At 46.4% G+C, this 16,433-nt stretch overlaps 1 protein-coding gene across 9 annotated transcripts in view; it reads left to right on the top strand.

The window, feature by feature from the left end:
• CAMTA1 (calmodulin binding transcription activator 1) overlaps nucleotides 1-16,433 on the top strand; it is a 213,342-nt gene that overhangs the window by 43,856 nt on the left and 153,053 nt on the right. The window contains exon 3 of one of the 9 annotated variants that reach the window (XM_039367857.1): nucleotides 3,048-3,265. The exons of 7 other annotated variants lie outside the window; for them this stretch is intronic. The gene's annotated coding sequence lies outside the window, so the exon portion shown is untranslated. Of the gene's footprint in view, nucleotides 1-1,175; nucleotides 1,541-3,047; nucleotides 3,266-16,433 lie in introns of those variants that run through there. One more of the 9 variants, XM_039367860.1, reaches the window with a different exon arrangement.

The following is a 16,433-nucleotide window of genomic DNA, read 5'->3' as shown; positions in this document are numbered from 1 at the left end:
TAAGCAGGACACCCCCTAGACCATTCTGGACAAACGGCTGTCCAGTCTCTTCTTGAAATCCTCCAGTGATGGAGCAGCCACCACTTCCCTACCACAGACATAGAGCCAGGTCTCTTGCTTGAGCAGGGGGCTGGACTAGACGATCTCCAAGGTCCCTTAGAGCTCTATTCTGATTGGTTGGTTGGTTGATTGACATTGATTGATTGAAATGGTCTAGGGTCTCCTGTTTGAGCAGGGGGCTGGACTAGAAGACTTCCAAGGTCCCTTACAGCTCTTATTCTGAATGATTGATTGATTGATTGATTGACATTGATTGATTGAAATGGTCTAGGGTCTCCTGCTTGAGCAGGGGGCTAGACTAGAAGACCTCCAAGGTCCCTTCCCACCCTGTTAGTCTGCGTTCTTCTCTCTCCCCCTCCTCCTCCTTCTTCCCCCTTTAAATATAGTAAAATTAAGCCGTTATTAGCATTCACAGAAAACCGCTTGTGGCAGCCGCCACGCAAGCGACAGCAGCCACCTGCAGTTCAAAGCAATACTTGATAATGCTGTAATTAGATTTGGGATGCAAAAAAGCTCATTAAAATTAAATAACATATTTGTCACCGTTTTTAAGAGGTGCGGATTGTCTAGAATCGCGGCTGGTCTCCTGACCTTGATGTTTCCACACCGTCTTTGCTTGTCAGATTTCGGAATGAATGCCGGCAATTCTCTACCAGGGGTTTTCCGGGGGGGGGGGGGGCTGGGGGGAGAGAGGGTCTCCCCCTCGCGTGCAACCCACAAAAATGCCCCCTTGGTAACTGGAGAGGGGGAGGAATTTGCAGATTGGAAGGCAAAGCCAGCCACCGATGATTCCGTGCCAATAGAGATGGTCCTCCTCTTGCGACAGTTCACTTAGTGACCGTCCAAAGTTACAACGGCACTGAAAAAAAGGGACTTAGGACCATTTTTCACACTCACGACTGTCGCAGCAGCCTCCGTGGTCACGCGATCAGAATTCAGAAGCTTTATTTTATTTTTATTATTTTATTTTTTATTTTATTGTATTGTATTTTTTATTTTTATTTTATTTATTTATTATTTTATTTATTTATTTATTATTTTATTTTATTATTGTATTGTAATTTTATTTTATTTGTATTATTTTATTTATTTATTATTATTTTATTACATTTTAATGTTGTTCATCTCCCCTACAAGGTGACTCTGGAATCTTACCTTAAATTCTCTCCTTAGAAGGGAGAGCTGATTGCTGGAATGCATGCCAGCATGTACAAACACACACACACACACACACACACACACACACCTTGCTGCCATTTGCTTAATGGCTTTTCCTCCGGCACCTGCCAAAGCCTGTCAGCACAACCTGGAAACAGTTCCTGCCCTGTGGGGGCTGAAGGGCCATCTCCGTCCCTCCGAGGTGGAGAAAGCTCCGGATTTTGTCATTTCCCATCTCAAAAAGGCCTCAGGGAGACTTGGCAACCTTGCGGGTTGACAACCATTTGTGGGCGCTGCCTCTCTTGAGTTGCCAGCTGTGGTGGTATGTGAGAATGACCTTGGGGGAGTGACCGGATATCAGAAATGGAAGAGAATAACAGAGCTGGGAGGGAAGCTGGCCAGTCTCTTCTTTGGAAATCTCCCGCGATGGAGCAGCCACAAGTTCTAGGCGGAAGTTAGGAGGGAGGAAGGAGGGAAGGAAGGGGATGAAAGAAAAAAAGGAAGGAAGGAAGAAAAATGGAGGGAGGGAGGGGGAAGGAAACTGGAGGGAGGAAGGAAAGGAGGAAGAGGGAGGAAGGAAGGAAGGAAGGAAGGAAGGAAGGAAGGAAGGAAGGAAGGAAGGAAGGAAGGACGGAGAAAGGGAAGGGGAGGGAGGAGGGAAGGAGGTGCTCAATTGTGGTAGTAAGTCGACTCCCTGTAGTAAGAACCTCATGATATCTCCCTTTTTCTCAATACCCCCCCCCCTTGCACGGAAGCCCCTTCCCTTTGGAGACTTGATGGATTGCCAGGATGGTGGATGAGACGCCATTTATCCCTCTTCTCTTGTGTGTGTCTATCTATGTCTTTCTCTGTGTGTGTGTGTGTGTGTGTGTGTGTGTGTGTGTGTGAGAACTGCAAAACAGGGAGCTAAAACCCAGGTGGAAAGTCTCAAATCCAGTGGATTCGCTGGGCTATTAATTACCAAAGCCACCTTAACGAGATGCAAAGCACTTAGACACGGAGCCAAAGTGCAGCCATTCATCTCCAGATCTTTGCAGTTGGGCAGCCAAGAGTTAGTGGAATAAATTGCTGGGGGGGGGGGAGGAGGAGGAGGAGGAGGAGGAGGAAGAAGAGGAGAAACAGAATGGAACAAGATTCGGAGGGGTTTCCTTTCCGGATCCTTGTTCTGAAGTCTTCCTGCTGGATTTGTCCCCAGGTGTTTGTCCTTGTTGAGAGAGAGGGAGGACCAAAGCCCCCCCCCAATAAGGCAGGACTAGAACTCACAGTCTCCCAGTTTCCAGCCTGACGCTTTAACCACCACCCAAGAGTGGTTCTCTAAATCCTCTTTCATCTGCCTGGAATTGGAAGGGGTCCTCAGTCGCCTCTCTTCATTTGAACAGACGATGGGGTCGTTCATATCGGATGATGGGGAAGAGGCAGAAAGTGAGAGGCGGATTTAAATGTTTAATTTTTTATCTGGAGAGGGGCCCTCAGTTCGACAGCGCCACGCTCCTTCTCAAAAACCGTAACGGGTGAAGAAACGAGGCATCCTCAAGATTAGGGGCGCTTTGCTCTTCCCCGTCCTCCAAATTTCTGCCTCAGCGAAGGTCACCTGAAAGGCAGAAGTGGTAAACAGCCATTATTTCATCTTGATGGTGGTGCTAAAATTAAAGCGCTGGTTGAATTATTTTAATACGGCTCCATTACCATCTCCCTAAAACACTTCTAAGGGACTTTTTTTATATATATCAGCACCCTGGGCCTGAAATTAGAGAAAAATTAAGAATCACAAGGCTGACGGAACAACTGTAATATTCTTGATTTTTATGGAGGTTTTATCCTTCCCGTAGGCCTCTAGGGAGATCACAGAACATAGAAGAACAGAGCTGGATGGGACCTTGGAGGTCTTCTAGTCCAACCCACTGCTCCAGCAAGAGACCCGTTGCAGGCAAATGGTTGTCCTGTCTCTTCTTGAGGACCTCCGGTGACGGAGCACCCAAAACCTCTGCGGTCCTTGGTACTCTCTGAGCTTGGTGACTTTCTTGTGGACGTTTCATGGCCCAACTAGGTAACAGCATCAGGGCTAGAGGTGACTAAGGATTATGGAGAGGAGGAGGAGGGAGAGGAGGAGGGGCTACTTCTTGGTAAATCACAATTCATAGCTTAGGATGTGGGCAGTGACGCAGCCATTGAGGCTTATTCCACCAACTAGGCTTAAAACAAGCCACAAGGCTTGGTGTGGCATGCAAAGGAGCGTGGGAAAACGATGTGTGTTTTTCCCTGCACCGGAGAATAAATTATCTGTTTATCACACAGCCATTTAGATAACAGGAGGAAAAAAAAATGAAATAGCTGTCCAGGATTCCTTCCGCAGAGGTTTTTCAGCCCCGGCAGGAACAAAACTAACCTCATTTTTTTTGCTCAGCGTTTCCACCCTGACACCCATGTCTGAACTGAGAGAGAGAGAGAGGGAGGCCATTGTTTCTCCGTCCCTAGGAGAACGGGGGATTTTCCTGTCGGAGTGAAAACCCCCAAGGAGCATCGGAGCCGTTGAGAAATTGTGCTGAACCTTGCAGAATGCCTTATATTTCGGAAGCTGCTTTTCCCAATTGGAGAAATTAAACCGAGGCTGGCACGATAGCCTTGGCACATTAATTTTCATAGCTGCTGATGCTAGGCCAACCAGCCGGTCTTTTTTTGCACGTGGCCTCGCTCCAGGGGAATGGTGGAGAAAAGAAGAAGAAGAAGAAGAAGGGGGAAAAATGAATCTGACACGGTGCCAGTTTCTCCAAGGGCACGCACTGAGAACGAGAGCGGAAAGGGCACACAAAAGCACACGCAGCCCTTTTGCACACGGTTTTGGGATCTTGCCCAGAGATGCTTTGCGTCAGCTCCCGAGTTGTACCCAAAGGATTGGCGTGATCTGTTGGATTGTGGGATCTGTGCCATCTTGGGATACCCTAATGGGCTTCAAAGCACAATCCAGCTGTGGCAGAGGAGAGCAGAAGAGAGGAAGCGAAACCTTCATTTTGAACAGGAAAACACTTTTAAGTGTGAGCCAGCCGTGTACGGCAGCTGCCAAAAAGGCCAACGCAGTCCCAGGCTGCATGAACAGAGGGATAGAATCAAGATCACGTAAAGTGTTAGTACTGCTTTATAAGGCCTTGGTAAGGCCACACTTGCAATACGGCGTCCAGTTTTGGTCACCACGATGTAAAAAAAGACGTTGAGACTCTGGAAAGAGTACAGAGAAGAGCAACAAAGATGGTCAGGGGATCGAAGGCTAAAACATAAAAGGAACGGTTGCAGGAATTGGGGATGTCCAGTTTAATGAAAAGAAGGACTAAGGGTGACATAACAGTTTTCCAATATTTGAGGGGCTGCCACAGAGAAGGGGGGGTCCCCTCTATTTTCCAAAGTACCCAAAGGCAGGGCAAGAAGCAATGGAAAATGGTCAAGGAGAGATCTAACTTAGAATTTAAGGAGAAATTTCCCGATTGTGAGAAAAAATGAATTAGTGGAAGCTTTGCCTCCAGAAGCTGCTCCACCACTGTAGGTTTCCAAGAAGAAATCAGACAGCCATTTGTCTTGAATGGCATAAGGTTTCCTGCTTGGGCAGGGGGTTGGTCTAGAAGACCTCCAGGGTCCCTTCCAGCTCTGTGATCTGCAAAAGGAAGCGGAGCTTTTGCACAAGGCCTTTTTTGCCCCCAGAAGCCCTGCTTGGGCCATCAGTCAGTCTCCCCCCCCCTCCCAAAATATAAAATTTTTAGCCATGGAAAACCACGTTGCAGGAGAAGATTCTCGTCCTAAATGCCAGGGAGAGAATTGGGCGACGACATGGGCTACATTTTAAATGGTGGGATTTCTGGCCAAAAAACAAAGCAAAAAAAATAGATCGCTCCCTTCATGAACATTTTCACACCTCGCTGGGTCCCAAATGACAAAAAAAGGCCTCGGAGATTTAAAAGGTTGCAAAGGATCTTTCTCTCTCTCTCTCTCTCTCCATCTGGGTGCCTTTCAGCTCTGAAAAACGCTGCGGATTAACTCTGTCCACAGGCCTTTTATTCCAGCAGGGACACCTGTCTTGGTATTTGGGGCTGGGGGCTTCATTTAAATCCCCCCATAGTAGCAGAAATTTCCAACTCAACTGCGGTCGTAAGTCGAGAACTACCTTTACACGAGACCGGGGGCTTAAATTTTCCCATGGTTGATCACGGTGGCTTGCGAGGGGGGGGGGTCCTCCGGAATCCCCTTCCGGAAGGGAGAAAAAAAATCAGATTTTTTTCCCCCTGGAATAGGGATTAAGATCATATCTTGTGGGTATGACAGACGCCCCCCCCCCCCCCCGGGATGGCCACCTGTTCTGTATTTATTCTAAGCCCCAATTTGACTCGGGGAGAAATTTAGATTAATAACCTTCCTGCCCAGTGAAGTAATTTCCTTTGAGAAGGCAATTTGCATGTGGTGCAGCCCAAGCAGCCGTCACCGCTGGCTTTTTCCCCGTGTCAGCGCCGATAATGAAGTTGGAAATAACACGGGAGGTTAATAGGTCCTACTTATCTCCTTAGAGCCAAACAGGAAGATCGGTCATTTGCATTTTTTTCCCCCGGCTGGAAATTGAAAATTGGCCCAAGCCAGACTTAAGCCAACTCTTGGCCAAAGGAAGCTGGCCTCAATTAGTCACTAAGGAGGGCGGAGAGGATCCGCTCTTGTGCCCTTGACTCTTTGCCCGGACGCTCGAGTTTGGAGTGGCCCTGGGTCTGCGGGGGAAGCCCCTGGAGAGGGAAAGGGGGATCTGACCACAAAAATCCAGAAATGTCCTCTAGAGCCTTTAGCCCCCAGTTTGTGGGGGGGGGAGAAGCCTTTAAGACATCTTCAAGTAGACTTGGTCACTAGGGCCTGGGTTGCTGTTTTCTAGCAGACGTTTCGTGACCCTGCTAGGTGACATCACCAGTGCTAGTGAGCCAAGCTCAGAGAGCACCAAGGACCCCTTAGTCCTCCTCCTGCTCCTCCTCCTTCCATCCCTCGTAGCACTGATGACGTTACCTAGTTGGGTCATGAAATGTCTGCAAGAAAACCACCAAGCTCAGAAAGCACCAAGGACTTCACAGTCCTCCTCCTTCTCCTCCTCCTTCCATTCCTCCCAGCACTGGTGATGTTACCTAGCTGGGTCATGAAATGTCTGCAAGAAAAGCACCGAGCTTAGAGAGCACCAAGGACTCCGCAGTCGTTGTCGTCCCTTCCAGCTGTAGGATTCTCCGACTCCTCGTCTGGAGCTTTAGAATAGACGTGAAAGCCTGTAGCGGTCCCCCTGCTTCCATCTTTCTTCAAAGGAGCTTTCGGTCTCCTTCCTTGCCCTTCTCTGAACTCCTTCCAATTTCTCTGACCCTCCTCGGGCGCCCTAACCAGGCGCAAGAGTCCAGCCAGAGGCTAACCAAAAACCAGAATAGATTGCCAGTTGACGACTTCCTGGGATTCGTAATGCCGTCCTTCCACTCCCCAGCTGCTTTCGTTCTGCTGACTCACATCCGCCTGGCAATTAACTACCATTTCAATAAGCCCCCTTGTCAAGGCAGATATTCCTTCCGTGCTTGTGCCGAGCATTTGATCTTTGTGCTCATCCCTAATAATTCCCTTCTGTTATTTTTAGCTCATTTCAATCAAGATTTTTTTTTAAAAAAAATATTATTCCTGCCTTCTGCCTGCATTAGTTATTTCATCCAGTTATGTAAAGACTCAGTCTCTCTCTCTCTCTCTGCCTCTCTCTCTCTTCTATCCCTCTCTCTCCCTTCTGTCTTTTCTCTCTCTCTTCTCTCTCTCCCTCCCTCCTTCCCTCTCTCTCCCTCTCTCCTATCCCTCTCTCTTCCTTCTCTGTCTTTTCTCTCTCTCTCCTCTCTCTGCCTTTCTCTCTTTTCTCTCTCTCCTCTCTTTCTTCTCTCTGTCTTTTCTCTCTCTCTCTCTCTCTCTCTCCTCTCACAAATTCTTGAAACGTTCCACAGAAGCTATTGCTAAAAACGGTTGATGAATATAGGTTGTGTGTCTGTGTGAATGACCTTGGGAGCCGGTGTGTAAAAGGTTTTTCAGTCTACAAAAGGAAGGAGGGGGATAGGAAATATTTCAGAAGAGACCCCCCCCTGTAATTTCCCAGGTAGTAAAAAGAAGAGGGCAATGTCAATCTTAACAGGTCAGCCAGACAAGAAACAGGACCTGGTAAACTAATTTTATTTTACGGATAGTCCTCAACTTACGACAATATGTTTAATGACCGTTCGAAGCATTGAAAAAAGTGTTGCTAAGTGAGAAATTTTTCACACAACTGTTGTACGTCAAGGACTATCTGCATTTAATTTCATCCATAAACTTTCTTTAGATTATAGAGACCCAATATGCCCTCAGTGTGTATCTAGGTTATGTGTGTGTCTCTCTTTGTGTTTGTGTGTGTTTGTGTCTGTGTATGTGTGTGTGTCCCCTCCACCTCCTCCCTGTCTGCTTCCTCCTAACTTAAAAATGGCCACGTCCTTTCCATTCCGTTTGTTATTATTGATATTAAAAATGGAAGGCAGTGATGATTATAATTGGCTTGCGCAAAATACATTAATTTTCAAGGAACCGCATTATGAAATGCCGTTTCTGTTGCTTCAGATAATGACAAAGGGAGGGGAAAAAATGGATTAGTCATTTAGAAATAAAAATAACCGAATAGATGGTGTCTCTTTCCCGCAGATTGCCAGCTTTGTGTATTTAACCTGTTCTGTGCTTTCTTTTTCTGGCGTGTGTTTTACAAGTGTTGGCCGTTGACCAAAAATCAAATTTCTCTGGAGTCATTTGCCATTCTTTATTTCACAAGCCAATTCCAGCTACGATGTCGCTGCCCTCACATTACATTTGTCTGCTCCCCTGGGTGGGTATGGAAGAAGTCTTACTGAAATGTCAAAGAGTATGAATATTCGAGCAATTTCTCAGTCACCAAAGGCAGAACTGCACAGCCAGAGACAGGTTTTGGAGGCCGCCGACAGCATTTGTTACTCAGTTGTCCTTTCTTACTGCTCAGGGGGTCACCAATTCCCACCAAACTTTGTCTCCTTGGGCTCAGCTCGATGCTGTGTTCAGTTCATTGGACAGACAGCGCCCCCGATTTTTTAAAACAATATTAAAATTATTGTTGGAGAGAGATTGTCCCAGTTGGGAGGAGGAGTCAAGCAGGGAAATAGTCTGGAATCATTACGTAGTCACAAGAGGCCAGGCTTTGAACTGCCTTCAGTGCCGTTGAACCTTATGTGGTCTTTCCCAGGAGCTGTCAGGTCCAGTCTGGGAATATTCTTGTAAAATAGGGTTTGTTACCAACAAATAGAGTTGTCAGCCCTTTGCTGAAACTCCCAGAATTCCCCAGCCAGCCAGCCAGCCAGCCAAAACCGTACCATCCTTCCTGATTTGCCCTTGCGAGACCACCAAATTGAGCGCAGCCAAAATAGAGCTTTTAATAGCTGTCTACAACCTGGCAGAACCTCTTTCCAGACCCATCCTAAAGACCAGTTTTGCCGACAGCCGTTTGTCGAGGGCGCCTGGTTTTTAAGGTGCAGGCGAGACGAGTTAAATCAGTTTGAACAGATAGACTCTAAAATTTTCCTTCCTTCCTTTCTCCTGTTTATTAAGGGAAGGGATCACTTTTTAAAAACAAAAACAAAAACCACAGGTGCTCTGTTTTTGCTGGAGGTGAAAGCGTTTTGTTTTTGAGTGTGTGTGTCTTTGTGTGTGTGTGTTTTCATTTGAGTGACAGGCAGACAGCTCAGGCAAAAGCATGTTTCAGTTGCAAATTGCTTCGCCCGGGGTGAAGTTTTCTGTCCTGGAGAATTTACTTGGAGACGTCTTTATTTAATATTTGAGAGAGAGTCAGAGATGGGCGAAGCACAATCGGCGCCCTGATTGTTCCCAGGAATCCCATACCGGCATCTGTGCCAAGGCAGATGTTCCAAGGGTGCGGCTTTGACAGACTGAATTTCTGCACCAAGTTAATAAAAGGGGCAGGACAGAGAAAAGGAAGGTACGCGAGATTTGGGACTTCTCCAGTCGGGAGACAAAGCTGGAGACGGTTGTCTTTCTCCGTTTCTGTTGGAGAGCCTCTCCTGGTGGCCTCTTTTTCTTCACGTTTGTAGTTCAGCTTGCAGTTTTGCCAAGCCTCCAGGTCAGGGGTTCTCAACCTTTGGCCACTTAGAGAGGGGTGGACTTCAACACCCAGAATTCCCCTGCCAGCAGTCTTTAAGACATTTTGACTTCAGCTTCCAGAATTCCCCAGCCTGGTTGCTCCGGAATGGTCCAGGGCCTCCTGCTTGATGAGGGGGTTGATCTAGATGACCTCCAAGGTCCCTTCCCCCTCTGTTATTCTGTTATTCCAAGAGAGAGCTGAGCCTCAGAAAGGAAAGACACACAGCAGTGAATGCATAAAGGATTTTTGCTCTACAGGAAGTGTGTGTGTGTGTGTGTTGGAGAAGCAACATTAATCATTCTTCTCCAGCTCCCTCCTGGCAGCCAAGCTATGGGGGGGGGGGATAAGAGGCCACACTGCACAGCCTGCGCCCTTGACTTCGGGATTTCTGTGCCCCTCCCCAGCCCTTAAGAGGGTTCTCCCCTCCTTGTTGCCCCACCTGCTTCCCTTGCGAATCAATACATCTCCAACCTTGGTGACTGGGCTGGTGCGACACTATTTCCCCCCCCCCCAACGCACCGTGGGAGGCTTCTGCTGTTTGTGAGATGCGCTTGACACGACCTTCACCCGCAGTCGACAAACGCAGAAATGTTGCCAGCCTCACGTTGATGGGAGACGTGTTTGCTTGCCGTGTTTACACAGATTGGACAGTAAAAGGTGGCGTTAAAGGAGCAGGGGGGGAGGAGGAGGAGGAGGAGAATGGGCTCCTTAGGGAACCTGGAACCAGTAAGGCCAGTACTTTCCCCCAGTAAGAGCCAGTTTGCTTCCGGCATAAAGGTGTTGGCCTAGAAAACAGGAGGTTGGGAGTTCTAGTCCGGCCTTAGCCATGAAAGCAGGGAGGGGGCAATCACTACGAGACGGTGAGGTCTAGTCCCCCCTTAAGACATGAAAGCCAGCTGGGTGACTTTGCACCAGTCACCAGGAGACGGTGAGTTCTAGTCCTGCCTTAGGCATGAAAGTAGGCTGAGTGACTTGGGTCAATTATTAGGTGACAGTGAACATAGAAGGTAGAATAAAAGAGTTGGAAGGGACCTTGGAGGTCTTCTAGTCCAACCTCCTGCTCAAGCAGGAGACTCTATATCATTTCAGACAAGTGGCTGTCCAGTCTCTTCTTAAAAGCCTCCAGTGATGGAGCACCCACAACTTCTGGTGGCAAGCTGTTCCACTGGTTAATTGTCCTCACTGTTGGGAAGTTTCTCCTTAATTCCAGGTTGCTTCTCTCCTTGATAAGTTTCCATCCATTTTTTCTTGTCTTGCCTTCAGGTGGCTTGGAAAATAGGTTGACCCCCCCCCCTCTTCTCTGTGGCAGCCCCTCAAATATTTAAAACATTTGAAACAAAGGGAGCTTCATGTCAAATCTGAAATGCCAAAATGAAACTCAGAACATTACAAGCCAAGATTGGTTTGCAGGTGTCTTATATAAAGCTTTAAAAAATCCATGCCAGGGCATAAATTTTGTAAATCTGGAAGAACTATACATTTAAACTAGGTGCGGGCTCAGAGCAGAATAAAACAAAATAAAATAATAAAAAAACCCTGCAGTTGTAGGAATTCTGAATGCCTTCTTGATGTTTCGGGCGACAGAAATCAATTCTGCAATGACTTAGACTTATCGAATCTCTGCTCACCTTGGACCGTGAAATTTTCCTTCCATAGATGGATGGATGGATGGATGGATGGATGGATGGATGGATAGATAGATAGATAGATAGATAGATAGATAGATAGATAGATAGATAGATAGATAGATAAAAGGGGGAGCTGTATTGACAAGCGTCATGTCAGAATTTGTGTACCCGTTATAATTACACCAGCTTTTTAACCTAGATATTATCCCAAGGCAATTTATAATTAAATCAACAAACAGTCTTGAAGGATTAGAAACGTATTTATGTTAGATTCTTCACCTTGGTGGAGATTTTATTATCTCTTTCTCCATCACTCCTTTTCCTTGCAATCACGTTCCTCCAAGATTTAGAGACCAAATACAGTTTCAGTCCGAAAATTAGGTTTTTGTGTGTGTGTGTGTGTTCCTCCTTTTTGCAAGTCACCCCTGCCACTTTATAAAAAAAAAAACCACGCACATTCCAAGGAAGGGACCTTTGGCTGCCTTTGGGACATGGGGAAAGGGGCGCAGGGTCACATGGGGTGGGGGAGAAAAGGGGGTGGCCTCTGAGTTTGGAAAAAAAAAGGAACAGTGGAATGTTGTTATTCTGTTATTTATTCTGAATGGTGTTCAAGGTTAGAAAATGACACCATTATTTTGGAACACTTTAATTAGATCAGCGCTTGTAGTTTGGGCTTTAATAAGTATCCTCTTCTCTAGTGCATATTATAAAATATTTATTTAGGATAGCTAATTTGCTCTATGGCGGGAGGGAGGGAGAATGGAAGGGAGGGAGGGAGGGAGGAAGGAAGGAAGGAAGGAAGGAAGGAAGGAAGGAAGGAAGGAAGGAAGGAAGGAAGGAAGGAAGAAAGGAAGGAAGGAGAAACCGGCAATTGTCGAATTTTCAGATGTTTTCCTGACTCAGGCTTTTCAATCCACCGCTGGAATCTAATTTCCCCGTCACTGGAGGAATAAAAAGAATTAAAATTTCCCCTTTTGTTTCTTTGGCTGCGGTCAGCCCGAATTCTTAGCCTTTTGGAAATTCAGCTTCCCACCCCAAACGATAAGGCTAATTCTATGTATACTTTCAGTCTGGGTTAGCGTTTTTCCTTCCTTTTCCGTGTTTGATATCGGAGGAGACTCAAGAAGTTGCTAAAAAAAAGGGGGGGGGCACAATGCAAAACATACAGTAACAGGCTTGGAAGGGACCTTGGAGGTCATCTAGCACAACCCCCTGCTCAAGCAGGGGACTCTGGACCATTCCAGACAAATGGGGGTCCAGTCTCTTTTTGAAGGCCTCCAGGGATGAAGCACCCACAGCTTCTGGAGGAAAGCCATTCCATCCCTCCATCCATCCATCCACTATGTATCTTATCTATCTCAGAAGCCACAAGTGATGGAGCACCCACAACCTCTGGAGGCAAGGCGGAAATGATGGATAGAAGGAAGGAAGGAAGGAAGGAAGGAAGGAAGGAAGGAAGGAAGGAAGGAAGGAAGGAAGGAAGGAAGGAAATTTCCACCATGGTGCAAATGCAATTTAATAATAACCTCCTTATTTATTTTATTTTTTATTTTGTTGACAACTCTGGCCGGGGGGGGGGGCTGCTAGGGTGCAGCTGGGGAGAGCCAAGATGGCTGAAGTCAGAATGAGAACAACCGTAATAGTAATATTACTGCTATTAATGACGATCTTGCAGGCAATTTCCTAAAAATAATGTTACCCTGTAATAATTGAACATGCATTTTCCATAAGTGCCTAGATGGCTTGCATCCATCGCTATAGCAACTCGATAGACCTTTTCAGTTTGTCACTGCGCCCCATTAGTTTGGTGTGTTATCTGGGGAAGGGGTGTGTGTGTGTGTGTGTGTGTGTGTGTGTGTGTGTGTGTGTGTAAAGTACGTTCCCTTACTCCATAGTAAAGAGTTTCTAACTCACATTTTTAATCCTTAGTTGTCCTTCAAATTAAACTTGGTCCCATCTGAAAAGCAAAGCTACATACCTCCACCTCCTCTCCTTCTCTCCTCTTCCTCCTCCTCCTCCTCTGTTCCCTTTTTCCTTCTCTTCATCCTTCTCCTTTCCATATCTCTTTCCCCTTCTCCTTCCCTTCCCAAGAGATTAAAATTTCAGGTAGGGTGAACTGTCTACAAAGAAAAAATTGGGAAGACTTTTAAGAAACACCATGCTATCTTTATCCCCCAACTCTAAAAATACTGTTTTGATGTATATCTCCAAAGAAAAGAAAGAAAGAATATCAGAGTTGGGGGAAATTTGGCATACCTCTCTGAGGGCATACCTCCACAGAGTTCCTACAAGGGCTGTTTAAGAGGGATACCTCGGGAATTGTGGTTTTGTCTGTGGGGGAAGCAGGACTATTATTAATATATTTGTTTTGCTGAGACGATCTGCAATCCAGCTGTCAGTTGCTCTCTTATTATCCCCCCAGGAGAAGCAATGGCAGCTTAAACTTTGCTAATAAATGCACGTCCCTCCCAAACACTCTCGTAAAACTCATTTCCCCATCCAACTTTTCCAATTAGAGCGAATATAAATAACGGAGAAGCCACCATCTTCCTTTATGGGAGTTTTAGTTCCAATCCCCGCAACTTGCAAATCTACTCATTAGTCAGAGAATGTCCCAGCAGCCTTTGAAAAAAAATAAAATTAAATTAAAACCCGAACACGGGTAGGTCCTTGACTTATGCCAGTTCGTTTAGTGATCGTTCCAAGTTACAACGGCACCGAAAAAAAGGGCCTTAGGACTGGGTTTTTTTCACGCTTAACGATCCTCGCTGCATCCCCGCGGTCACGAGATCGAAATTCAGAGGCTTGCAAGCACCGCGGCAATTGGAGGAGGTGGTGCTTCCTGTACTTCGGAGTCTCTATCCATTAAAAAAAAAAAATGGATCTGATGCTTTGCGCCTGGAAGGCATGACAATTCCAAGGTTTTGCAGGAAGTAGGAAATGTCAGGAGCCCTCCTATCTTCCAAGAATATAGAACATGGAATCCCACGGCTGGAAGGGACCTCGGAGGTCATTCAGTCCAACCCCCTGCTGAAGCCGGAGACCCCATGCCATTCTGAATAAATCTCCTTTCCGAATAAATCTCCATGTGACGGAAAACTTCTGAGAGGCAGCTTTTGTTCCCCCAGTTAATTGATCTGGGACGATAGAATTCCGGAATAACAGAGCTGGAAGGGACCTCGGAGGTCTTCTAGTCCAACCCCCTGCCGAAGCAGGAGACGCATTACCAACTCAACCCCTGCACTTTCCCCACCGCGGCAAGGAAGTTTGTAAAATGGGGCAAAACTCAACTTAAGAAACATCTCACTTAGCAAAAGAAAATTGGGGGTCCACGGTGGCCGTACGCCGAGGACTCCCAGTAGAGAAACCAAGGAGAGATGGATGTTCAACCTTTTAATTGCGGCAGGAGATAATCGGCGTCCAGTTCCGAGTTTTCCCACTCCGGAGGGCTCTGCCTGTTTGGGAACGTGGCCCCAGAGTTTGCCAAAAGCTCCGGCAGATGTGAATCGGATCGCCTTTCGGATGCCTGGAGACAGACCCCTTTTCCAGCTGCCACTCATCAGATCTGCAAAGCTTTTTAGTGGAGATATTAAGCTCGGCAGTCAGCGCCTCCTCCAGATGTTGCTAGATTAATTTCCATGATCTGTCACACCTCTGGCTAGGACTCTTTGTGTGTGTCTGTCTGTGTGTGTGAGTGTGTTCAAGGAGGATGGGAGGGTCATCTGCTCCCCTTCCTGGCCTTGCAATTCTGCCTCCTTTCCAAGCCAGGAGTGAAGCCGATGGCGTGAATGTGGCCCTAGAAGAGGGGTCTTCAAATTTGGCCCTTTGATGACTTGTGGACTTCAACTCCCAAAATTCCTCAGCCAGGCACGTGTGCCTGGCTGAGGAATTCTGAGAGTTGAAGTCCACCCATCCTGAAGCCTGCTGGCAGGGGGATTCTGGGAATTGAAGTTCACCCCTGTTAAATCATGCTGGTTAGGGAATTCTGGGAGTTGAAGTCCAACCATCCTGAAGCCTGCCGGCTAGGGGATTCTGGGAGTTGAAGTTCTTAAAGTTGCCAAGGTTGGGAACGCACATCTCAGTTTGTGCTGGAGAAAAACAGGCTTGCATTCGGGATGCATCCCAGCATCGTCGTTCCTGACATGCTTCTTTGGCAGTGATTTAATTCGTATCTTCCTTTTACAAAGCATTTTAATTCCCTGTTTGAAAGGCGGAGGGGCGGGAAGAGAACGGCGAGATTTCTCCTCTCCTATAAATCAGAGGCTGAATCTCTTAACATTTACAGTTTTAAATGAATTCCTGCCGAGAGTCTCTTATAAGCTAGATTTATATCGGTTTTTTGCATTGAACTGTGTCGTTATGCGGGCGCAGGAAAAGAAAGAAAAAAAAACCTGGTACAAAATGAGGCATAATGCAAAAACATGCTGAAAAGACATTTCTCCAGAAATGTGGAACTAAAGAACAATCAGAGTGGACATTTTCCTTTTAATGATCCTTGTGCAATGCTAGGGCAGAAACTTTTGCTGATGTCTCATTATAGATAAAAGAGAATGGAGAAATCTGATTTTTCCCTATCTGACCCAAACACGATCAGCAGGAAACGGAATTGAATAAGATCCAAGCGAGATCACTTTTATCGGTTAAACGTGGCTCTTTTGGAACAGGGAAGCATCTTTAGGGAAACATATTTTGAATGTAGAAATATTTATAGGGTCTCCTGCCTGAGCAGGGGGTTGGACTAGAAGACCTCCAAGGTCCCTTCCAGCTCTATTATTGTGTCTTCTATTCTGCATTTTCCTGACGTGATCCCCCAAAAGGGATCACGTGTCCAGGGCTCCTTCGGAGATCTTGCAAGTTTGGGTCCAAGAAAGGAACTATTGCAATAAAACAAGGTTTTTCCCCCCCTTTTACGTTTTCCCAGTGCATATAAAAGTTATGTTTATCCTGCAGCCGATTAAGTGTGCAAGAGTCTCAGAAAGAACAATGCACGTACCTTAATTAAAAAAAAATACTTTATGGCTAAAAAATGCTAATCGTCATTTCAGCCTCCAGCAAAGTTGTAATATTTCCGGCTGGTGCGGTTTTTATTTTTTTAAAGGCAAATGAACCACACAGAATATCTGCAAAGGACAACACAGGGGGCGCTGAAACGCGTTCTGATTGTGTAAGTTCCCAAAGGCAGCCTAAGGGATCCTGAAAATTTCCCGGGCTAAGTGAGACAGTGTTTAAGTGATTTTTGCCCCATTTTTTACCTCCTTCCTTGCCCCAGTCCAGTCTCTTCTTAAACGGGAGTCGAGGAATCGAGGCAAGGAAAAAGAAAGCGCCGTTTGCTGAGGATCTGGTGCTCAAGTCCAAAAGGAGCTGGAGGAAAAATTACATTAATAATGAGCAGAGTGCCTGGCGCA

The sequence above is a fragment of the Crotalus tigris genome, unplaced genomic scaffold (assembly GCF_016545835.1).
Source record: "Crotalus tigris isolate CLP2741 ecotype Arizona unplaced genomic scaffold, ASM1654583v1 scf7180000020588.15403103151:6194809, whole genome shotgun sequence".
Taxonomy (NCBI): Eukaryota; Metazoa; Chordata; class Lepidosauria; order Squamata; family Viperidae; genus Crotalus; species Crotalus tigris.
This window is presented reverse-complemented; position numbering and strand designations above follow the sequence as displayed.